Genomic DNA, 27,166 nt, shown 5'->3' on the forward strand with positions numbered 1-27,166 from the left:
AATTTTCTTACATAAGCAAAGTCCGTATCCGGTCCTCGAATGAGCATCTTTTAAACAGTAAAATATATTAGATAACATCACAACTCCTAATTATATATGTAAATAATAACTAAACAGTACCTCTAGCGAAGAAAAAAGGTTTTTTGCAACAATACATTTTTCAGTTATTGATCAGGTGTGTCCTCGTTTTGCTTCTTGCTTTAACTCTTTAGGTTTGACTAGCTCAAAATATATTATTTTTCTAAAAGTACAAAAATAAATTTTTAATTTTACAGTATTTAGTATTTATGAAAGGAATCCCATTATTTCTCAGGACTTCCAAATTTTAATTATTCCCCAGATACCCCTTGAAGAAAATTTCCTGGAAATAATTTATACCAATTAACTTCAATTCCCTTTATTCATAAAAAAGAAATATTTTTGACGTAAGTCAATTAATTTTTGATGTTTAATTTATTTATAATGTAAAGTCACAAAACTCCATAGGTTTAATTATAATTATGAAATCAAAAAACAAAACTTAAATTGCATTTAATTTATTATAGAGTCAAAATGAAAATATTATGGATGTCATAAAATATTACATTAATAAAGAAAGCCAGATTTATTTTTTCATTCATTAATAACAACAAAAAAACAACAGCAAAGATTGGTTCTATGTCTTTGATAAAAATCAATAACTTTTTGAATAATGATTAGAGTTTTAACTAGAGTTGTAAATCATAAGCTTTTTTTGCGTTCAATATTTTTGTATCTGGCAATTTAAATATTTTATTTATTTATTTAATAAAGATGCTATCATTACTATTTAATTCTGTTGGGGGGATCATCGACGTATAAAGTGTTTGTGGGATCAGGAAAGACTCAGAGTACTACTGAAGATTTTTTTTTTTTTTTTTTTGGGGAGTGTTGTGTCCTTTTCTATTCAAGTGAATTGCAATCGTGGGAAAGGCTACTACAAAGTTATTTAGTTAAAAAAAAAAAGGATATCTAGTAACAAATGCCCAACAAGTATTCTATCTTTGGATATATATTAATGTTGAGAACGGTCCAACACCAAATTTTACTTTCGGTTCGCTTTTAAGTGATTTTTTCTAGACCGATTCGGACAGATTTTTCGGTCTAGACCGTGGATCGATTTTTTGGTCTCACATTGTAGACTAATTTTTTCAGTCTTACTTTACAGACCGTTTTTGATTCGATCACACTTTATGGGCCGATTTTTTCGGTCACACATATTAGGAGAAACTAGTTTTTTCTTCTTGATTAACTACTTTTTTCCATTTTAAAGAGAAAACAAATGACCTGTCTTGTTTCAGCAGCTGTTTAATCAACACTAACTAAAACAGTTATGCCATTTTCTGTAAGCTTGCATGTGCTGTAGGGTATTTTAAATGTGGAAAAGTTTAAAATGAAGAAGTTTAAAGGGTACTGGTTTGTATATTCATGTATAAAATACATATCAAAATGTTTATTTGAGTACCATTTTCGTATATATTGATATGTATATAGTTTATCTTTTACCGTTAAATTGTCCTTCCGTTGGTTCCCCACAATTTGGGGGATCAGATAGTAATTTGTATACGTTGTGACGTTTAGTGCATTTATTTTAGATTTTATGGATGAAACATAGTTTATAATCCATTCTCCTCTTTTTAACAAAGATTATTTTCGATTTAAAAAAGAAAGAAATTGCATATTAAAAATCTTTTAGAGAGTCCCACATTTTGAGAATCCTGTATGTACTTCTTTGTAAAATTAGAAAGGGAAACAAGACATACATTTGCCTTGTGGGAGTAATTATTTCCTTTATTCCATCTATCACTACGTTTGCATATTCTGATTTTTGAACTATTATTTATCTATAGGTAATAACCCAATATTTATAACTCATTCTCTCAAAACTAATAAATAAAGGGGGTAACCTTTCGTGTAAGCATAACTCCTCTTTCCCGGCCAGCCTTTTTTGTCTTACCCCCACACCCCCTTTAATAATATTTTTCTTCGTCTTACTTTAGTATTGTTTATTTCCTTAAGAATGATGCTCTTTGAGTCTCATATATGAACTGTATTTTTAAGAAACCTCATAAAATACTTGAATGAAAATTTGTGAAACGATAAAATTATCTATCCATTAACATTAATTAGAAACAAGATTCAATAGCGTTTTATAAATTTGATTAAGGTAAGGCTAGCTAAAATAATATTGCGATGTATAGGTAAAAGAAAGTACACGATTAATATTAAGCATAAGAAGAACCCCTCATGTGGTATTTTTAATATATGTGGCCCAACAACACAAAAGCAAGCTCGAATGATTTTTTCCAAAATTGGTCGTGGACTATATTTGGCTTTTCTAGTTGAAATATCGTCAATATATATCTTCTAATTATTTGTATTATCCATTTGGGTGTGTTGGAAATTCTACTTAAAGTAGGTATAACTGAGTTGACATATAGGATCGTTCAAGTAGATCCGGACTACCTTTAATTACATCCTGCTCAATAAGGGAAGCAAGCAAAGGTTTGAAATTATACTTATAAGCTTCAATAATACTAAAGAAAAGAACAAACATTAAATGTGTTTGCCATTTTCGTTAATCATTTACTTGATACGAGGCATAAAGAATTTTCAGGCCTTGATCACGTCCGTGGGGGAGACATTGTTCCAATACTTCATAATGGAAACCTTCAGGGAGTCGATGCTGTTGTGTGAATTAGCAGATATCTTTCTCTCTAACTCCCCCCTACAAAAAGTAATACATGGGATTCATAACGGGAGAGTTAGAGAGCCCGGTCTGGGGGTGTAAAAATGAGTCCGTTTCTTCTTTCAACATTTTTTCGGTCTTACGGACCTTGTTGAAAAAGGAACTCGACATCATCCTTGGCCTCAACTTTCATTCAACTGTTGGCACACACACTCCTTTTTGACTCAAATAAGATGGGGGGACAATGCCGTTACTCCCAATGTCCCTGAGATCATGATACTGGCCGGAAACTGGGGTTCTAAGATATGTGATACATTATCTCTCCCTGTGGCCTCTGTCGTTCTGGATGTTGCGGAATCTGTCAACAGTCCACTGTTTCTTATCTGCATAAGGATGATTGGGTTACCATGGGACTTAAAATCGTTCCACATTTTTCTTCCGTGGGCAGCCTGGGGAGTTTTCATTTTGTTTGTAAGGATATGTCTTTTGTAGAGGCAGTGTGAATTCATCCTCATGTCAGTTTTTATGATCCTGGATACTGTTGCTCAGCTAACCTGGCACTTTTTAACAAGAGCGTTAATCTGAGTCCCAGGCCATGACTTCAAGGAACGTTTCAGGCCTACGAGATATATGGGGGTAAGTTTTTTTATCACTCTGAAACTTACGGAATTTTCTTGTTCTTGTCAACTCCTCCTTCCAGCTGTTGTAGACGTCGTAGACTGTCATCTTTGGATATCTTGGCTGTTTCCCGCGCAAACAAATTGGATGATGGTGTTCCTCCAGGTCTGTTACTTTGTAAATACTTGTATTGAGTTAAAAGTTGCGCAACTAACTAAAAGGTAAGACTCAACCTCTCACTGTAAAATGGAACTAATCTTTATTGTTCAAGATATATTTTAACATTGACTGGATTTACTTCAACGACCCTGTACTTTATTTGAAGGTTCATATTGGAGCTGATCTAAGTTTCTTAAATGAAATAAAGGTGCTCAACTATAGCTTAAATTCTGGGGGTATCTTAACACATCCTACAAATTTGAATTATAAGCCATAATGACCTATAATATGCCAATGAAATGTTGGGCTGTACGTACTATTTAGTATAAATTTTCTACTTTTCTTGATTTATGTTAAAGATTGTTTTTATATTGACGCACCACAAATATTCTTTTTTTCTAAAGTCAACGACGAATCAAGAATGACAATTTCTTTAAAATGACATGATGATAAACTATTGATAAAAACTAGAGATGACATATCAATCCCACTTAAATTAAATATAGGTAAAGGTTTTTCGCATGACTAAATATGTTGATATATTATTTTCTTCAATGCTAGATAAAATAATCAAATATTAGCATATGTGTAGCGATCAATTTGATCGTCTTGTATTTGAATTTAAATCGAATTTTAATATAATCAATATAATGAATTTCAGTTGCTGAGGGTTGTTCTTAACAAGCTAATTTTTTTCCTTTTCTTTTTATTCCCGCAACTTGAATCTTCTTTAGAAATACTTTTCACGTCATGAAGTGTCAATATCTTTTATGATCGGTGTTACCAAAATAAGCGATTTTTTTCAGGTCCGTTACCCTTAAAAACCGAGGCTCCGAAGGACTTTATCTTTTTTTTGAATTCATATAAATTATAGTTTTTATTGTAACGGATACGTTTATCATACTGTCGCAATATTGAGAAAATTTATCCCAGCTTGCTTTTATGTTATCACCACACATATATATTATATTATAACATTTTTGTGATTAAACCAAAATATCATTGGTTTTTCTTGATATGGTATTTATCTTTTAGAGTCTTCTTGATTTTTATAGAATTTTTTTAAATATGTTCAATCACCGCGTGTAAATATGAAAGAAATAGGTAAATAATTTATAATTCATAAGAATGAACATAAAAGGGACTATACAGTGGCTCTCAAACTTATTACATTGGGGGCAACCCTGAAATTCTAGACATATGGAATAATCCTACATACAGTTTAATTTTTTTTTAGATTTTCCCTCTTGGAAAAATTGAGTTACAAAAAACTGTGAATCTTTTTTTTTAACCAATCACTCTTTTTATGTTTCCCTCATGTGGGAACAAAGCTCTGGATGATAATTCCAGGTTTCTAGAATTCCTTAGGATCAGCCTATTGGTAATTACGAGACAAATGGTTATACCCATAAAAAATATCAAGATTTCATAAGTATATAAAAATAGATAGTTTTGACATAATATTATACAAATTTCCATAAATAATCTTAAAAATACAATTTATTGGATGGAATTTTTTAAATATAGGACATTTCTTCAGACTTGTCAACGGACCTCTAAATTTACCGGTATTCAGAGGAACGTACGTTCAATAAACGGAAGATAAATAATTTTATTAGAGTTATTAAAATTTTTTAAAAAATACGATTTTGAGAAGTTAAAATATTCTCCGACTTCAAATCTTTGAAAGCAGGACTTTATTTTGTATGTTTATGTTTTTTTTTCGGTGAAGTCGTTGAACGCTAATCTGGAAATATGCTTTGAAGTGACGTAAAAATTTTTATTTGCTAGAGTTTGGTAATAATCAAATCCGAATAATTCATAACATATGTAATTAGCTTGTGTTATCAATCAACCTTTCAACTAGAAGAATAAATTCCTAATTCCTAACACTCTATTTTAACCAAATGAATCAAAGTTAATTTATTTGTTAACTTGATAAAATTCTAGAAACTACAATTTGCTTGGATAGTTCCAAATTCACTCCAAACTATGACTGGTCCTAGAATAAAAACATTTTATCAGGTGTATAGTTTAATTTACCACTTTTATACATAATAGAGTTTACCTCAACTTATTCAACCTTACATATAGTTTGTAACTCCAATCCGATCTGTAAGCTATTTTATACTAAATTTAGGAAAAACACTAACAATTTGGACATTATATTATAATTATGGATTTGAAATATGCTCTAAATAAATATGAGGACTTGATAAAGAAGTTCTAGAACTTGGACTTCTGAGTAAAGAGAAACTCGAATTGAACTTGTAGTAAAATACTTTTCCCCACTCTGTATCTATCAAGGACAAAAGAAAACAATACTCTGTTGTCGATCCTAAATTCTACAATCAGTCCAAGAAGGACATATACTTAATTCTCCGTAACAAATTTTCAACCTCACGCTCTCTGTTTTATAAGGGCAAGCACTTTAACACGCAAAAGTTCCCTCTTAAAGTAATAAATAATTATTATAACAGTTTTAGAATATATATATAAATAACTGTTCAGAGTGCCAATTACAAAAGCTCTCATGTTTGTCTAAGGTAACATTTTCTACAACTCTACTCATCACTTAAGACCACAAATGTGCCAATAGTGGTGTTAGTAGGTTTCACTAGTGCAATTTTAAAACAATAAGATCAACTTCCCCCTCTACTTAACAAAGGTCAACCAGGGGTGTCCGCAGGAGGTGGGCTTGAGGGTTTGGTAGCCCCTCCCCCTAAATTAAAGAATCTTTTCTTATTACTAGAAAGTTTAATATTTAGTTTCTTTTTCAAAAAATATAATGGTGATTTTTTTTTTTAAATTTAGTTTCAGATTTTTTTTTCGAAAAATATAATACCTACATTTTTTATTCAAAATTTAATTTTTTTAAATTTTTTGAAAAAAAAATTAATTTTCAAAAAATTCCAAATTCTAATTTTGTTTAAATTTTTCATTTGTTTTGCAATAAATTTAATTTTCTTTGAATTAATATGATTTTTCAAAAATATAATAGTTTAAACTTATTTTTAAGAAATTTGAGTTTTTTATGAATAGTTATGCATTATTTAGAAATAAATCTCAAAAAATTTCATATTTGAAATTTTTTATGAATAGATGTGGATTTTTGAAATTTTTTTCCAAAAAATTTTATGATTAAAATTGAAATTTTTGAAATTTTTCTCCCTGCAAATTTCCAAAAACCAAGGCCTCACCAAAATATAATTCAATGGACCCCCTTTTACCTTTACATTGAAACAAGAATCTTGGAATGCAACAAAATTTATATTCCTAAATCTAATAGAATCATCTCCATACATTGTTTTATTGTGGATTATTTTTTGTCTATGGAACTCTATCATTGTTTTTGGAATAAAATTGTTAATTTTTGTTTTGTTTTTAGAAAAATTTGATCTTTAGTCTTTATAAATTAAGGTATAACTAATGATTAGTCTAAAACTGTTTAAAATTGTCCAATTTAATTTGATAATTTTGTCAAGTCTAATTATCAAGCAATTAGCAAATGTATAACTTATACAAATCTTTAACACGAGCAAGTCATTTTTGAATTTTAGACAATAATTATTTTTCTCCCTTATATGAAAATAAAGGGGAAAAAAAAGTTTTACATCATGTCAAAACCATGTTTTTTTTTGCTGTGTCTTTTTTTTTTTTTTGCAATGGTTTTTGTATCTGACAAATGATGATTTCTTCCTGCTAAGTACATAATATATAAAACTTTTAAACTTTCTTGAGTGTTTCTGTAAAACCTTCCTTCTTTTTTCTCAGCTAATATTAAAATGTACACATTATTATTTTGTCAGTTATATATTTCTTAATAATCTTTGCTAGACCGGCCTTAACTATTGCAGGGCCTACAAAAAATGGATTGCAAGGGACTCCAATTTGAATAACGGAGACAGTGTTCGTATTAGTGTGATTGGAGCCTATAACATTCGTAAATATAATTCTTTATTGGCGGCAATAAATTTATTTCATTTTTCTTTAATTATTCAAAAAGGAAATTTCAAATATACTTTTGAATCAAGGGCGAGGTCTAATTGAAGAGCATGTCCTTGTACGACAGCAATGGTTGCAGTGACTTAAGGCTGGCCTGCCCTTTCCCTTTTATTAGTGTTCTGAACGTAGTAGATTGATTACTCTCGAACTAGGTCTTGTTACGCTGAGAACTACTCCCTAATATCTAATGAAAAATAGTCAATCAGTGGGGAACAGTTGGTTGACTACCAAAAATCAGTTGATCTTGGGCCTTTTTCTGTCTTTTCCCCTCTTTTTGGAAGAGGAAAGGCTGTGATAAAATATTACTTCAGAAATCTCATTATCATTCAGAAAGTCGACCAACTTGGGAAATGCATAAACATTAAACCACCTAATTCTATAAGAATTTAATAAAAAAACCATTTGATCTAAGTAAAATAGTTTAGTTTAGTTTACATATTTTTCATGTTTAAAAAGCTGTTTGCTAAGTGGTTCTTAAACTTTTGACATCCATATGCTCATTTAAAATCTTAATAGAGCTTCTCACTCTATAAATTTATCATTTTGCGTTAGCTGCAGCAGCTTGTGCTCCTCCAAATAAAAGAGGAACTCATTGACTATCACTTTTTTATAATTATTTAATCACGATAGGCCTTTTTATTCCTCCTAGCTATATAATTAATACTACTATTGAGATACAATAGTAAAGTTTGAACCAATAATAAAAAAATATTAAAAGTGAAGGATATGTTATGCAACAAAATTTCCTCGAGGCAAAATCACCAGCGGCAAAAATGCAGGTGGCGAAATTAACGAGAGCGAAAATCTTCAGGGTAAAATTAACGGTTACAATGGAAAATATGATTCTTAGTATGAAACCTTTTTTGTTGTTGGCAATCTGAATAGTTTTTTGTTTTTTTTCTAAATCACGTCAAATTAAATATTTGTTTGGATTTGTTTACAAAAAAACTGTAGTTCAAAATATACTCTCTAGGTCAGTTTTATGCTGTAGTTCTTCCCATATATATAACTTTATATTAAAGTTCCTCTATTATCCTGCCTTTCATATGTAGAGTGCTATCCCATCTTCACACTTGGCTATTATGAAGGGGGATAAAGTATAAGAAAAATAAATAAAGGAAGTTATATACTTAAGCCATGTACTCGTAATTTAAAAATATATATATTTTTTACTGAGGCTAAAAAACTCATAAAATTTTTAAATTAGGTCATTTACAAAAAAGTCAATACCCGTCTTATTAGTTTTAAAGTCAGGTTTTATATTTATATATACATATAAAAAGAGAAGTCATTTTAAATCAATGTTTTGAGAAAAATAAAGAACTGTAATGAGCAAAGTTTTTTATTTTTTACTAGGAGGTTTCGTAAATTCTATTTTGAATTAATCAAATAAATTTAACTTTTTCTAACAAAAAAATAAATGCATTCTGCACGTCTTACTTTCTTTCTTAAGGAGAATATTGATTAGGATATTTTATTTCCCTACGTATGAATGATTCTCAAAAATTGCCCATTAAATAATTAGAGTCACTCCAAACGAAATCGTCCAAAGCTTTCACCTCAATATTGGATGAGTAGAGTTGTACATCACATAACATTCCTATATATATATTATGTGAGATTTTTGTGTAGTAACGAAGTTTAATCACCTGAAACAGCTGTTCATGTGCAGGTAGGACATTTTTTGTTGTTTTGTCGGCTTGCCAGAAGTCTCAGTCAGTTAAATAAACGAGATCGATCAACGAAGTATTTATTCCACGATCGTGGAAAAGGCAAAATGTCCTTGCTACCATCCTCACCGAACGAGACAATGCTGACGTTGCAAACATCTGAAGCCAGAACAAGTCTATTGCTGTGAGACTCAGGAAGAAACAGGAAGAGTCTTGATAAAATGTTCGGCGACCATTATGGTATTTGGAGCCATAATGAGCTTATAAAATGACCAAATAATGTTCTATATTTTTTCCGCAATGACCATCAGGTAAATACCAACAAGTACATCGAGGTTCTGGAAGATCATTTCAGTCCCTGGTAATTCGTCTGGCAACAATACTTTGATCCGTATCAGACTGTAAAAAAATGTTGACCTGCTTGTCATAATTTTTTTTTGCCCTGGTTGGAACCAGTGTTTGGGCTCAAAACGTACCTTAACTCTACCCCATGGACTTCTTTGTATGTGCCACAGTTGAATGATACACCAACAGATACTCCCGCAACACAAAATCCGAGCTGATGTTCAGGGTCCGTGAGGAATTCCGGATTCCGCTAAAGGAGACTGTCATCAGTACCTCCTCCCATTGGCGAGGTTGGGTTGAGGCTGTTATTGACACCAAAGGCAATTATATAAATTAATAATAATTTTTATTTCTTCGGGTTTCATTTAGCATTGTTTTTTTTTTTAATATAAAAATCGGATGATTACTTTAAGGGAAAATCCATTTAGAAAATTAATTGTGTTGGTTGTTAAATAGAGGTGGCATCCTTTATAAAACTCAAAATTAATATTATAACCATGTCAATTGGAATAATGTTTAAAAAAGAAAGCATCTTAACTGTCATGACCTTGTATTAAATCAACCACAATCAGCTGTGACGAGGGAAGAGGGGGAGAAAGAAATATACAAGAAAATTACAAGAATTACACAAATGTCGATCCTCAATTCTAGTCCGACTCCAACAATGACTAACACTTATAGCTCCCGAACGAACCCTCAGTGTAAGACTCTGTCTTTAATAAGCACATGCTTGGAAACATAAAAATCCCTGGTATATGATTAAAATACCTACATAGTACAAAAATATGACTTAAAAGAAGACTTAACTGACAACCAACTATTCAGATAGCTATCTAATAAGTAAATTATATCCCCCTTTTTGAGAACCCTTTTTATTATTAAATTTTATTTTATGACTTTAATATTAATTTTAATAATTTATTCGTGAAAGTCTTCATTTTATATATTATATACCAATAAAGAGTGGCCAGAAATGAAATTAAAAAAATTCAAGTAATGTTTTTACAGCCATATTCTTTTAAAATTTATTAGACTTTTGAATGGAAAATTAGCAAATTGAGAGTTATTGAAGTACTATTTGAGATGTCAAAGGTATTTTCCCTCAGCTGGAATGAGAGCCTCCAGACGTTGTCAAAATGAGGAGCAAGGACAGACAATCTCGTCCATGAACGGAACCTCTCATGCCTCCCTGATGGCTAACATGAGGGAATCAGTGCTGTTGATTTTGTTCTCCCTCCAATCCTAGATCAATACCAAACGGCAATTGGTTTTACACCATAAATATAAAGCCTAAACATTTGAGTGTGTAAAGACGTGCCAATTTCAGGGCCAGAATAACTTGGTAAACTCCAACGGCGATCAATAACTGCCCATTCTGCTTGCTCCACTTGAAGACAGGGCCTTCTATACATTTGAGTGTCTCTCACGCGTTACAACTTCCTTATTGACACAGGAGTGTCTGTCAGTGTCATACAAGCTGGTAGTTCATATCGTCTTAAACAACCAAAATCATACCTCTATGCAGCAAACAGCTCAAAGATTCCTGTTTATGATCAAGCTTCTCTCCCAATAAACCTAGGCTTGAGACGAAATTTTTTCCAATTTTGCTGTAGTGAATCAGCCTGCCATTGGAGTGGATTTCCTATTGCAACATGGCCTCCTTCTGGAATTGAAAAACAGAGAGCTTAGAGACTTGACCACACTCCAAAAACAATTGGAACAATTAAACAATATCTTACTTCTGGAATTACAGCAGTGAGAAGACTGAACAAGTTCTCAGACATCATAAAGGAGTTCCCAATTTTATCTCAGCCTCAATCACCATTAACTCCCCTCAAGCATACTGTCTCACATCAAATTGATACAACTGGACTACCCACGCACACCCAGGTATAATGAGCCCAAGTTCCAGTTCCTGGTCTTCAGTCCTATATGTTTTCGCCATAAAAGAATGGTGGTATTCGTCCTGGTAGAGATGATAGAGCTCTAAAGGTACAAACAACCATGGCCCCCATCCAATTCATAGATACAAGAATTTACATCTCAATTTGCGAATTGCAAAGTATTTTCTCAGATAGATCTCATCAAAGCGTTTTACCAAATACCGGTCTGCCCAGAAGATATCCCATAGACAGATCTTACAAGACCCTTTCCCAATACATCGCTAAACTGTGCCATGTGAAGGGTAAAGACAACTTCCATCCAGATGTATTATCAAGAAACATACTATCCCTCTCAAACACTCCTCCGATTGACTACGTTGCTATGTTTAAAGTTCAAGCAACCTCAACTGAACTCCGGGAAATGAAGCAAACTCCTTCATTAAAAATGAAACAAGTAATCAGTTCTGGTACCTCCATGTTTGCTGAAATGTATTCCTCAACTCCCAAACCATCTATACCTACAGAGTTTCGTCGCAATGTATATGACCATCTCCATGGCCTTTCTTATCCTGGCATTCGTGCAACACAAATAATATTAACATCAACATTTATTTGGTCCAACATAAACAAAGATGTCTGCCAAAGGGTTAGGACTTGCATTAAGTGTCAATGCTCTAAAGTCAACAAGCATACTGTCTCACCACCACAAGCTTTCCAACCAACGAGGGCTCGTTTCAGTCACATTCACATTGATCTTGTTGGTCCTCTTCCTTGCTCAGATGGTTATAGATATATTCAAACGTGTGTTGACTGTTTTACTCATGGGCCAGCAGTCCTACCAATCAAAGACATAACTGCCAAAACAGTCGCAAGTGCATTAATCAGTGGTTGGATTTCACAGTTTGGTATACCATTATCACATACGAGTGACCGATGTGCGCAATTTGATCGTCACTTTGGGAAAGCTAATGACTATGTTGGGCCTTGCACACCATCGGACAACAAGCTACCATACCCGTGCCAATGGCATGGAAGAAAGATTTTGCTGCCAGCTCAAGTCAGCCATGTACGCCAACTTGGATGCAACTCCAAGTAGAACAATGTCGTTATATCTCATACTGTTTGCAATACCCGTATCCGTAAAGGAAGACATTGGGGTTTTCTCTGCAAAACTTGTATTAGGCTCTACAATTCGTCTGCCTGGTGAATTTTTAACAATTGCAGAACAACCCAATCTGATTTCTCCTTATAATTTCACTCAGCCCTTTACTACTGCGAATTCCAAAATCACTCAAGACCTTTGTCAGTGAAGACCTTCTAGAATACTCTCACGTCTTCGAACAAGTCGATGCGATGAGAAATTCCTTGCAGCCACCATACCATGGTCCCTTTACGATTCTACACCGAACTAGAAAAACTGCCACTATAGACCGACATGGTAAATAAGATACAGTCTCTATTGATCGGGTCAAAGATGTGTTATGATAAATTTGATGACAATAATAATGTCTTTTTATATAAAGAAGATGCCTTTTTTTTATCAAAAAATAATTCATTAATTCATTCCATAACGGGGAAAAAGTTTGACCTAAGTGCATTTATTTACCTTAAGATCTACTGAGATAATTATTTTGGATTTCTTTTGTGTGAATTCATTTTTCGAGCTATCTGAACAAAACTTAACAAACATTAATAAAAATAACTACAAAACTGACAAAAAAAAAGGTTGCCAAATTTCGTAACTTAAGATCAAAGTAATTGAAGTAAATTTCTGGACACTATGTACAGGCTTTAAGATAAAATCAAAGTTTGCATGCACCGGTAATTTTGTTATGATACAGTTTTCTGATGCCTTCTTTTTTTTGCCGACAGAAACATTGTTGTAACAACAATTTTTAGTGAAATTTCGGGGATCATGGGATGTCTGCTCTACATATTAAAAAAAATGGCGCCGTGACGATGATTTTGATCCACAGCAAGAAGAAGATTTCCAATTTTTAATCTGGACTGTAGAAAAGCTGTCATGATTCAGACAGGTAACTTAAGTTGCTGAGTGATCACTGCTATTACTTCAATGGGAAGGAATTATGGCCCCTAGCAGTCCAGATCTTAACCGGATGGATTTGTCTGGGGCTACATTATATCACAAGCAAATCAAACATTTTATTCCATCAAGGAATCTCTGATTGCCTCCATCAAGGACTTGTCGACGTCAATTAAAAGATTTTTGGAAAAAGCACCTATTTGATTTTAACACCCTGTACTTATTATTTAACAATCAATTCAAATATTATTTGTTGTAAAACGGAAAGAAGAATAACTTTTCTCTAGAGGGAACTTGAAGAAGTAAAAAAGAAAAAATACATAATTGTAAATATTATTGTTATTTTTTAGTTGGTACAACTTAATTAAAACGATTTAAGACCGTTTATTTCTAAAAATTATTCCCTTGTGTGTGACTAATAAATATATAAATGTTTATTTGTTAGTTTGTTTTGATTTTAAATATCCTAGGCCTTTATAGAAAAATATTTGTTTGAAGATTTTTTAAGTAATATGAATGTTTTTTGTTTCTGCTTGCCGTCATTTTTAATCAAGAAAAGCTAATAAAATTATTATATAATTATTTTTAGTACCGAAGTACAACAGCAGAGTCGGACATAAAACTTGCAGTAGCATTGAATGAAGATTTATCCCCTTATTTTGAATTAAAAAGTTTAAATACGTAATAAAACGACAGCTAAAACAAAACAAACAAGTTTATTTTGTACACAATGTTTCTAAGTGTAAAAATGTCGGAGCAACAGGGACAAAGGCAACACGTGTGCGATCTCCTCCTTGCCAAGAAGGGCTGACGATAACATTGGCATATCCATCATGCCTGCCTACAATATCGAGAAAACCCATTACAGGCCCATACAGCAAATATACCTAAACTTGTGAAACAACAATATGGCTGACTTCTGGCCTGCCTCCATGTGGCCCTTCCTCCAGCCCTGACCTCATCCCCCTGGACTGTTCAGTTTGAGGCATATTGGAGAAGAATGGATGCCACACCTCTAATCCAAATTCAACATTCAAGCTTGGTACTAGAGGCTATTGCCGTCATTGTCAAGACTTGCCTGTCTGATCAGCAACGTGTCGAGGCGTGTATTGATTTTGGCTTATAAGGAGAATATATTGAAAAAAAACAACAACTATAGTATTGAAACATATTATGAATTTTTGTCAAATGTTTTTTCTTGATTCCATAAAAGTCTTGCTTTCAAAATTTATTCATATTATTGCAAGTGTTAGCAGTGTGATTTTGCACTTCTTAACTTATATTGTCTAAATATATTAATTTTCAAGTTTATTAAAAAAACTAATAATGATTATATTCATATTTTAATTAATTATATAATGGATCTTCCCTTCGCTTTTCCATTAGTAAAATAAATGCTGGAAGTTTTTTTTGTAAGAGTATTCAGGAATTTTGTCACTTTTTGCTTCATTTCTTCCTTCAACATGAAAGAAGTTAATTTTAATTCAAACTTGATCTTCAGAAATAAAAAACGATTCACATACAGTATATTATAGGCAGTTCTGTTGTCTTAGGGTTATATCCACTCTGCTATACAGTGGGCACTTCAAGGTATCAAACACTATATTCGTCCCCCCCTTCCTTTTTAGGACACTATCTCTGCCTGCAGTCACGTTATTATATAGGTGGACCTCATACATGGGGTAAATTAAATTGTACAAAAAGCTCATGTAACCTTTTTTGACTAAAAACTCACATCTTGAGAGTGTACAGAACCAAATGTTAAGAGTTTTAAAAGTTTTCATTATATTTTCACACCAAACGTCATTAAACAATTTTATAGAAAAACGAAGTCAATAATGACATTTTTCAATATAGGCCGGTTATCATACCTGTTAATGAGCACATAGCTTATGTAAGTACAAAGCCATTAAGTAACCCGCATTAGGTGCAAAACACTTGCTTAGCTTACTAATTGACAAATGAAATAGTTATAGAGGTGAATTCTTGCAAAACAGTATTTACTTTATGACTAAAAAGTTTGGATTTAGGTGTATCTTGAAATTAACCTTGGGGCTAGATATATTTCCATTAAAAATTTATCAAGTGAAGTCAAGGAGCTATTTTTGTAGTAGATTAAAAGGAAAATACTCTTTCATTTTTGGGGTTTCTTGTTCCAATTTGTTATTCAGTTTCATTTTAATATGATATCTAAAATATCAATTATATTTGTAAAATGATATTAACAAAGTAATGATCCACTTCAACTTTGGCAAAGAAGATCCCATACTGAATAACTAAATTGGTGCTACATCTATATCAAATTATAAATATCTGACTGAGTTTAAAAGAGTGGCCATTTTCTAAATCCTTTTAATTTTGAGACTGTAGGAGAATGTCATTCTATATTATATTAAAAATATTTGTTTTTGTATTTTTTCTGTTTCACCGTTCACAATTTTTTGCACAGACAACACATGCCGCGTGAAATAGAAATGTATGATCGTTACGCTTAAATTTTTTTATTGGTGAATTGAGATATTATACATCACAAAATTGAAAAAAAAATCTTATTATCTTGAATATTTCTCAGTATTCACCTGAAACATTAAATATTACTTTATGCGTTTCTTTATTTTTCATGTGAATGCCTTGGTTACTATTTATTCGTAAATTTAGTAATTTTTAATCGAGGTAAAGTGTATGTAACAAACTACTTTGTTTACAACTCTTTCTTATATTTTTCCATTAGTTTTCTTGGACTCCATTATTTTTTCAATGTGAGAGCTGAGACCTACAACAAGAGCTACAAAATTATAAGATTACATCTATTATTTTACAAAATACATGTAACCTCATCAAAACTGATCACAGTAATTTGACACAAAAATTAGCCTATTGTAATGAATATTACAAATTAATTTTAATCATAGAAAAAAGTCTAAAGTCTTTACTATAATAATTAACAATTATATCTTATTAAAACCCCAAACTCTTGTAGCTAAGGTTATTTCAAAATAAGGATTTATTTTTTATCTTAGTCTTTTATTTACACAAGTATTTTTAGCATTTTAACTTATATTTACGAGTTCAAAATGGAAGAAAAGTTATAACAAATGATACAAAATTTAAATGCGTTGCTGATTATGATCTTTTAACTAGTTATAATATAATTGAATATGTTTTATTCTTGGGCTTTCTTATTTCCCGAATTCCCTGACCATGTTTTAAAAAGGATGTTCACTAATTAAAAATTAAGAATATTAACTTATTACTATTATATAAAGTATCTTGATAATTTTATTTGTTTAGCATTGAACTCAAGCTTATAGCTTTTCAATATCCTGACAGATACTTTAGAACTAAGTATGTCTTAACATTTTATGCCAAGCAATAAAACTTACAGTTGCTCTAAGAGAAAAGTGCTCTTACAATACATTATATATAAAATACTTTCTAAAGGTAGCTTTTATAACTATGTATTTAAAGATGTAATTTTTTTTTGTTGAATAATAAAACAATTGTGAGAAGAATTAAAATAATTAATTAAAAAATATCATAAAAAGTTTGAATTAATTAGCATATAATTAAGAAGTTTAATTTTTATAATTAAGTATAATAGAAATAAAATTATATATATTAGGTTGGGAAAAAGGAATTTTGTATTTCCTGTCATTTTTTAAATCTAAGTATATGTTGTGCATTATTGGTCACATCAGATTATCCAATAAGGCAATGTAAAGATATGAATGTATACTACAAATGCATTTTCAGAGTATTGGGCTTAGCTAGTACTGAATGATTGTGCGTCGAGTATGGAGGTCTCAAAGGAAGAAATTCTCATATTTATATTTATACTACCTGAAGGGGAAAAACGCTTCGAAATCGACCAAGAAAATTTGCAATGTATACGGGGCGATATCCTGTAGGTTTCTTATTACACAACAGTGGTTCGAGGGATTTATTTCTCCACTCAACCGTTCAACTCGACCGTTAGAAACAGTTGATCATTGTATTGGTGAATAGGAGGGAAATCGTGTTTCATCAAGACAACGTCATAGCACACACATCTTAATAATGTACCAGAACCTCTAGGAGATCAGATGTGAAGTTTTTATACATCCACCCATCAGTCTGGACATGCCACCAAGTGAATACCACCTGTTCCTGTCTATGGCCAACGCTTTTGGAAGTACAAATTTCTATCCATATTACAGTTCAGACCTGACATCAAGTGACTACCACCTGTTCCTGTTTATAGCGTTGGGGTTCCCAATTGGGCCTCATCAAAGGCATATGAAAATTGGTTTTTGCTAATAGGAATAAACCTTCTACGGGAACGGCATTATGAAGTTGGATTCTCGTTGGGAACAAGTTATAGAACAAAACGGGGGATACTTGGCTTAGATTGGATGATTATATCATTTCTTATAATGTATTGAAATAGAGGGGGAATACGAAATTTCTTTTTACCCAACCTAATATACACAATACTTTTTTCTTAAATATCTGTCATAAAAGAGGAAGTACAACTTTGCCACTTAAATATTTAGTATCAAATTTTGAACGTTTCAATTTTTATGAAATAATTAATAGAAGATTAGCTCTGGCTAATAAACGGATTTTTAGTAAGTATCTTTTTTTTTACAATCATGTTTTACTTTATTTGTTCCTCCACTTCTCATTAGAAAAACAATTCCGAGATGATTGATTGGGATAATTAATATGATTAAATGTATCTATGTTTTGTACAAGTTGTAATTTGTATAAATATATTACACAAAAAGAAATTTGTACGCCTCATAATTACAAAATCATCTATTAAGATAAAACATTTGTTATGTACTAGCGGGTCTACTCAGCGTTGTTCACAATTATTTATTTAACTATGCCACACAGTTTTTAAATCCTTTGTTACGTAAATTCATAGTATAGTCAATTAAATAAGATTAATAATTAAAAATGGAAAAATAGCCCCAATGAAGTCATGAAGGATCTATTTTACCTTCTTTAAGGATCGACAAGTAGGACTGGACCGCGATTGACGTTTCTAAAAGAGGACTGACAAAACAATAATTGAGAATCCTAGATGGAAGTTTTACCTCAAATTGTGATCAGTATGCTTAGTAACAAAGACACACTACCTTTTCCACGATTATGCAATAAATACTTCGCTGATCAATGCCTTTTTTTAACTGACGCCAAACTCTTCTGTCGAGGCACCAAAACAAGAAACAATTTTGCGTACATTCGACTTCCAGTGCAGCTTTCGCATGTACTCAAAGTTCGTTGTTAAACAACGGCCACACGTAGTACATCATAAGAGTGTGACATGTTTATTGTATATTTTGTACATTCAAGCTGTTTTTATTACTATTGTCCAATAGGAGGACTCAATGAGGTGTATCCATATTTTATTAGCTATTACATAGGTTTACAGTAGGTAGCTTGTATATGTATACTGTGTATATCTAGATATTCTTTAAGCATATACGAGTATTATATTTTTTATTGATCTATCCAATTACGATGTTCTATCTTAGTTGTAGATATTATTATATTCTCTTTTCTTCTATACAATCTATATATATACAAGTGATGTGTCGGATTGAGGGTTCGAACCGGTTCATGAACCACAATACTGAAAAAAGTGGGGTTTATCGATACCTGTTTTTCAAAAAACAATAATTTCTAGCAGTATGAAGCAATTTGTGGTCTGTGAATCGGAGATATCAACTAAGAGTGTTTATAAATCTTCTGAATGAAAAATATTTGATTGTATATAAATACTACTTTTTACTATTTCAGCGTGCACCCTGGTTTTTTACCGCCTTAGAAGAAATTTAAAAGTTACCTTCCTACCGATCCTCCTCTAAATTTTAGTATGGGGTAACGTAGCTCAGTGGAAAACGCTCTTAGGATAATTCATTTCTTGAACTCAATGTGCGCATGTACGATACTCGCTCTCTCCTAGAAAAGGATATATACTTCATATATATGGAGATCAAAGAACATTCCTGGGTCAGATGGAGTAATTCTAATACCATAATGTTAACTCATACTTAATCTGTGCAACTCTATCTGACCATTTAAAGGAAAAATAAATAACAATATTAAGCAGTTCAGATATAGTTCGATCTTGTTTCTTGATTATACAGGAGATTGATTATTTCTCCCCCTATTGTCTATTGTATATAAACATTGTACCTATGCAATATCAGCAAAGAGCAGGAAGTGATAGAAGTAGACTGTTCCCATTGTTATTTTCAAGTTAGGCAGTGAACTGGAACGGCAGCCTCAGATGGGCGGTAAACAATCTTTGTCATTTTTTCTGTAACTTTTAGAGTGTAAATTTTAGATTGTGCCAAGAACAGCAAAAAGACACGAGCCACCACTTCTCTTATCTTAAATCCTGTAACGTGTGAAGATGAAGTCCACACATTCCATTAATGATGGCATTTCATCCAAAAGAACATGATCAAACTAAACAAAATATATTATTCGCAAGGTGGCGTACCAGCCTGTAGGTTAGAGACGTAACATAGTTTTTGTACATCACCCTCAATTCGAGTGAGTTGCTCATATTTTATATTAACATTTAGGGAGTTGTATTATGTTATCGCAGGACGGCGCCACTCTTAGCAACATCCACCAATGATTGATTAGTATATGTTGTATTTAAAAAAAAAAAACCAGTTATCTGGTAAGCCAATTTTCTAAGTTTAGCGCTTTGCCAACCGGTTCAGACTTGCACTACGCCACATCCCTAGCTTGTACTCTTTATGTATGTATATATTGGATAAACTCAAACTTATCTTAATAAATGTTTTTTTCCCTCTGTTCATATTTTTTGCTATCAAACTGAAGAAATAATACTAATAAAAATATAACTTTAATAAGGCAAAAGTATATTCTTATTGGAAAAATGATAGATTTACCTTAATGCCCCCCTCTTTCCATTTTCTCCCTCCCACTTCCTCGTCTTGATAAGAATCATAAAACAAAAAGCTCTCTATATTATGTCTATATACTACAACTAATAATATGTAATTCCAGCTATAAAATATTAATAATATTTCTACCACCCTAAAGGTTTTTTCATCTTCTTATTATGTAACTCTTAGTAGTATTAGAAACTTCTACTCCCATCTACATAAATCTCTACTAAAATAGGTTTTTCTCTGACATATACATATTCCATTCTAAGCCTTTGGTTTGATAATAATAATCAATATGCTTTCACTTTATATTTAAAAAAAATGTATTCAGTAGAACCCCGGAGCACGACGCAAACTTGTTCTGGAAGAAGCTTCGAGAAATGAGAAGGTTCAGAATCAATTTTAAGTCCCATATTAAGGCCAATAAAATCCTAGCCAACCCTGATTGAAATCAAAGAAACAATAGGTTGCATAACCTTCCGTTAGTTAAATGGAACATTATAATTTATTTATAAAAATACTTATTATTTCTTTGAATCTACGTTTTATCAACAATACTTTCTAGTTTTTTCTTTTTTTTTTAATAATTGAAATTCATTTTTTGAATATTTGTTCGGCTATTAACCTTAAGTAATAGACTAAATGAACATATCTGAAAACAAAAAAGTAACAGATTTACTAACGTACAAACTAACCTAAAATGAAATTAAAAAATAAGTGAAAACACATAAATTCTTTAATTAGAAACGGAGGACTTTTGGTAAATATAGATTTTAGCTTTCTCTTTGCAAGGTTTTTTTGTTTAACCCTCTTTTAAAAAGAGACAAACACATTACAGGAGGATCTGTCACATATATCAAATCCCAATGATCTTGATTTTCAATATTCTTCTGCTTTGGCTCCCAGATCAAGCTAACTGATGACTTATGTGAAAAAATTAGGTATCTTCCTGGTTTAACAATTTGAATCCTTACATTTAAAACAAAACGGTTTAATATAAGTTGTAGCTGAAATACATAAAAGTGTAGCGAAGACGTTACTTTCAAATGAGAGAGTTTGAAGTAGATCCCCCTGATGCAATGTGTCGTATATGTTCTTTTCTTTGCATTTAGAAAGCATAGAAGACCAAAAATCGAAGCCTGTTAGATCATTCAATCCCTCATCATGAAAAACCTGACCAATCAATCAATCAGCTCAACTCAAATACAAAATTTTAGAACTTTTAGGAAGCAATGGGGAAATGGCTTGTTCAAAAGATTTGTACACTAGCTAGGCTCTTTTTCATATTTTTATCATAATGGACGGAAAAATCTTTGACATTCGTAATTTTCATTATGGTTTCATCGAAAATTAGCAAAAACTTGATCTCTAAAAGACTTATTTTGACTAAAATCTAACGCTGATAGGTATGTAAATTTATACATGATATATAAAAGGGTTTTTTATTTCCAGAAAAATTGTGTTTGAGCGGGATTCCGGCAAGCAAATGATTAAATTATGGGATCCCTTTAGTAAATAGAAATATTTTGATATTTATGTATTTCTTTTTATACTTTAAGGAGAAAGAATAAAATTTTAAGTTAGTCCTATCCTTATTTTCTCAATTAATCTAATTCTCATGTGTCTCAGTTGCCATAGTTTTTTTTTTTTTTTTTTTTGACGCAACTCTTCTAACGAAAATAAATAGAAAAAGTTAGTAGTTAGCCACTACTTCTTTACGATTATCAACTATTATTCAATAATAGTTGATAATCGTTCATAGCTTAAAAAGAACTAATTCGTATCCAACCAATCAACCTAAAGAACACTGCTCAAAAGAAAAGAGGAACACACATTGACAGCTGACAATTAAATTATGTTTATTCTTTTGTGTTAGTGAGGTAACGCGATGCAACTATTTATGTAGATTTTGCTCCAAGTATTAATCCAGATAAGTAGAGACGCTACGTTTGATATAGATAATGCCTTTTTTGCGACTAGGATAAAGTTTTTTAAGATCTGGAAAATAACTCGGATCTTTTATATGATCCTTTAAAGTTCAAGTAGGCCAAGCCAGTTCGGGTTTCAAATCTTTTTTTATGGCGCATTTAAAGTTCAAGTACCCGAAGCCTGTTCGGGACTTGGATCTTTTTAGATAATACAAATTTACTTATACTGTACCTGGGTAATTCGGATCCAGTTCCAATACCCACCCTATCTCTACTTACACTATTACTACTTTTCTCCACTATTGATAATGAAATTTGAATAAAGTTAAAAAAAACAAATCTTCCAAGTATTAAATGAATTTATATTATGTCAAATAATTTTTTTCGTTGTGGGAAAATAATAATTGAAGAGAGGGATATACGAAAATATAGAATTGTATATAAGAAAAGATGCATAATTCAATATATAAATGTGAAGATATATACATTATTGTTTATAGAATTTATAAAATATCGATATAATATGTCTTCATTAGGATTTATCATTTCCCGGTAAACTCACTTTGAAAAAGGTCGTAGGAAATAAATTTTAAATTGCAAGGGGTAAAAGTCACTCAGTATGCATAACAAAATACAATCAGCAAATGTAAGATTACCAGTGAAATTCCCATAGCTGTATATCCTCAAGAAATCCCGGTAAATAAACCTAGTCTCTATGCAATGATATTCGAATGAAATTTGTTTTCAATATAACATATCATTATTCTTTATGGATATTGGCATACTACACTTTAGATTCAAAATGCATTTTCAGCCTCCCCCTAAATGAATTATTATAAAGGAGAACAATATAATATAAAAAGAAGCAAGAGAACGATTCCGATCGATAGAAATTGTCAATTTTTGAAAAATGAGATTTTCTCTTTTGTATTACTTTATTTAATAAATCATTTTTTAGAGACAACTACAAATTGTAGCTACTAAATAATCGAGATGTAAATAATAACCAATGCCAATATGTACAATAAAATGACGCCGAAAATAAAATGGTAATCATGACAGTTTAAAAAAAAGTTGTCAAGGAAAGCAGATTAGATGCCATGTCGTTTCATTAGATTAGCTGCAAGTAAATCAAAGCCCATCCTACTATGTATTATTACCTAGGATATGGGCAGGAAATAAGCTACAAACCAAAGTGGCAAAACGAATACCAAGTGATCAGTATTCGTCCATAGTTGGCTACTAGACTACTTGTCTTGTCCGTGAGGTGCATCGTGCCTACTTAAACAAGGGCGTCTGCAATATTATGCTTTGGGGAGGGGGCTTCGTTTTTGGAATTTCTTGAAAAAAAATTCAATAAACCGTAGGCGAAATGTGGAAAGTTTTAAACTTTCATTTGGTCTGAAAGATGTGTAAATTCAAGGAGCCCTAGTTCTATGTCCTTGATAATTTTCTGGAAGAAAGGCAAGGCCACTTTATGGATAATCCTTCCACAGGTTACCAAAAGGTACTGCAAATTCTGGAATGCTTCTCCAACCGAATGGAAAATTTATGTAGAACAGGAAGACATGCATCAATGCATACTGAATTTTTCTTTTTTTGGATGGGAAATGCCAATTCGAGAGCGACTTAGCTTCCTAGAAGTAAAAATTCTCTCAGCTGAGATTGCCGCGGACGTCGATTATTCGAGCCTCCTCATAGACAAGAAGACTATGCAAAAACTTCAAAACTATTCTTGGCTCTTATAGAGTTGTCCAAAGATCTTTTATACTTTTTAGGATGAGAATTTAAAGTGCTACTGCTCTAGAAATTCGAAGGTGTAACACAAAAAAATGTATGAAACCATTCATAGACTATTTAGTTAGAAGAGGCATAGTAAAAAGTCCATACAATAACATCAAAGCTTTTAAAAATAAATATATGTCCTCCGCTCAAAAGTGGTTTAAAAGCCAACTTCTTTTTGGAACTTTGGAAGTAGGAGCAAATTTTTTTCACGACCAGAGAAGTCAGTGTATCTTGTGCAAGAGGGAAAGTGAAACCACAAACCATCTTTTTTGGAATTGTACTTATGTATAGGAACTATATGACGGGATCTCCTACGAATTCCTTCCCAATATTGGAGCTACGATTGGTAGAGATGAATTGCTGGCTCACTACAATGGGAAGGGAGAAAATAAGATTAATACCATAATTACCAAAACTCAGCATATGATTTACGAGAAAAGATCATCAAGAAAATCAGATATCAGTGGCATTATCACAGCGATCAAATTATTAATTAAAGTTCTAAAAAATATAAGTTAATTTGTGTTTTGTTTTAATTTTATCTTCGGCTGTTGTTATTTTGTTTTCGGGTTTGTGTATGTATAAGTATGTAGAAATAACGTCTATTGGGTTACAGTTGTCTTTACGCTAAAGGAGTTCACTTGAAGATTAAATAACCAAAGTTTCATTTACTAAAAAAAAAAATGGGTTTAGAAGGTGTAGTTAAGCTGCAATATTGATTTATTATGAGGTTGCTCTTATTGATAAATAAATTTATAAGCTCCGTTGTCTACGTAAAGGACTCTAGGCAAATAATATACACTGAAGGAAAGGAAGGTAGGATTTAGTAGTTCTCAATTATGATTGGCTTAAAATGAGAAGCTGCTACATGTTCCTCCAGTTAGGCACGCAGCCAGTTTGAACTAAAGGGCTCTAGAGTCCTTTAGTTCAAACTGGCTGTCTCCCCATCTGAGAAGAGAAGAATAAGGGGACTACGTCAAAACAATAAGACGATAGTATAGGTCGGTGTTAGGAAAAATGTCTTTCTATTGTAGGGCTGTGTGAAAGAGACACACTACATATCACCAATTACAAAAATATTGGACACGAGAAAATGCTTAGAATTTACAGCTCTTATGAAGGCTTTCATCGTCAATTGCAGAGTCAGACCTCTTCTTTTCTTCTCACCATCCATCAAATTAATTTAATTAGAGACAATTCTACCTATCAAGTTCAGATGCTGTTTCATTTTCTTGCCATACATTATATCGTGAGTCCCTTTCTATCGATTTATTTCGTGATATATATCAATACTTTTTACATAGGATAATAGCATATTATTCAATGTATGAACACACTTTATTTTATCACACAACCTTTCCATCAAAAATTAACAGAAAATGGCCAAAATCAGTTAGTAGTTAGCCAAATCTTCCCAGTATTGAGTAATTGTTGAAAAACGCAAGTAAATACAATTTTACTTAGCCTTTTGAATTATGTACAGAGCAGTACATTACAATCTAAACACTTTGTATTTTAAAATTCAACAAGATATAATCAATTAATTCAAAATATCATTTCATTAAAATTAATACTATAAAAGCAGTGTGTCTGGGCTCTCCTAATCATTAATATAGCCGCCCTAAGCAGCAATGATGGCTTTCAGAAGGCCTGGCACCCACTGTGGATGCAGTCTTCCCATTGCTGGTTGACAGTAGCATTGAATGCCTCAGTGTCTGGATGAAGGACAATGCATGCATTTAAAAGAGTCTTACAAATGAAGAGATGGGACTCTTTCATTGCAGGTCTCAAAAATGGCCTCTGCGCCCTCACAAGGCTCTTTCCACCCACTTTTTTATAGCTCTCTGGACAGCCTTTCCTGGGCCGCATAATATCGTGTAATTGCTGTGACGTAGTCACCCTTATTCTTGTCTTTTCAAGAGGGGGGAGACACCCTGTTCAAACTAAAGGACTCTAAAGTCATATAGTTCAAAGTGGTGCGTGCCTTGAGGAACATGTAGCAGCTTCTAATTTTAAGCCAATCAGAATTGACAACTACTAAATCCTACCTTCCTTGCCTTAAGTGTCCACTCTTGCCTGGAGTCCTTTAGGTAGACAATGGTGATTATAAGTTTATTTATCAATTAGAGCAACCTCAAAATAAATCAATATGGCGGCTTAACTAGACCTTCTAAAACCAAATGATATTTTATTTTAGTAAATGAAACCTTGGTTATTTAATCTTCCAGTGAACTCCTTTGGCGTAAAGACATTTGTAATCTAGAGGCGTTATTTCTTTTCAAGTATTACTGGAATTGACTGTAGAATTTTAAATATTTTTTTGTTCACATGTGTAATTGTTAGAAATTTTTGATAATTTAAAAAGAGTAAATTCGAATTCAAACAATCAATGTCCAAAACACTGATTAGGGGAAAAGATGCAGAACAATCTATAGCTAACTACAAAATACAGCGTAAACATTTTAAATAGTTAACACGACTGGGACTGAGATTCATATAAATCTTTATATTTTATCAGACTTTACTGGACCAAAAAAAAAAAAAAAAGAAGCTATTAGGACAAATTAGGAAGAGAAACCTCCCTCATAAGCTGGGAACACAAATCTCAAGATTCTTATCCCTTATCCGTAATATTTACTCCGCTTTGGGGAGGAATATATTGCATCCAGTGTTATGATAATATACCAATTCCTAGGATTCCTTCTATATCTCATTCATGGTTTAGTCCCTACTATATCCCACCACTGGAGACGCCCTTGGTTGCATATGTGTGACAAAAAACATTAAAGAACTCAATCAAATTAAGGTTCTAAACTATAGATAAGTCTCTTGATTATTCTAATGAATCCCGTAAACTTGAGTAATAATGCTATATTTGACTCAAATATGCCATGAAACATGGGCCTGTATCTATATATATATGAAGTAAAGAAATAATTTTTTTTTGTTATAGATTGTTTTTATGTTGACATACATTATTTTTTATTAGTATTTTTTTAGAAACAATGAAATTATAAGAGAATCAAGCAACCTCTATCAAAAATGAATTCAAATTTGAAATATAAGTAGCTAATATAATGCATTATTAAAGTGAATCCTTAATGG

The 27,166-nt window shown here is 32.0% G+C and overlaps 1 protein-coding gene across 1 annotated transcript in view; it reads left to right on the plus strand.

Annotated features, from left to right (window-relative positions):
• Nucleotides 1-2,016: 2,016 nt before the first annotated feature.
• Nucleotides 2,017-27,166, plus strand: part of LOC121122282 (protein unzipped) — a 301,683-nt gene continuing 276,533 nt past the window's right edge. The window contains exon 1 of the mRNA XM_071890018.1: nucleotides 2,017-2,185. The gene's annotated coding sequence lies outside the window, so the exon portion shown is untranslated. The remainder of the gene's footprint in view (nucleotides 2,186-27,166) is intronic.

Source organism: Lepeophtheirus salmonis, chromosome 1, assembly GCF_016086655.4.
Source record: "Lepeophtheirus salmonis chromosome 1, UVic_Lsal_1.4, whole genome shotgun sequence".
Taxonomy (NCBI): Eukaryota; Metazoa; Arthropoda; class Copepoda; order Siphonostomatoida; family Caligidae; genus Lepeophtheirus; species Lepeophtheirus salmonis.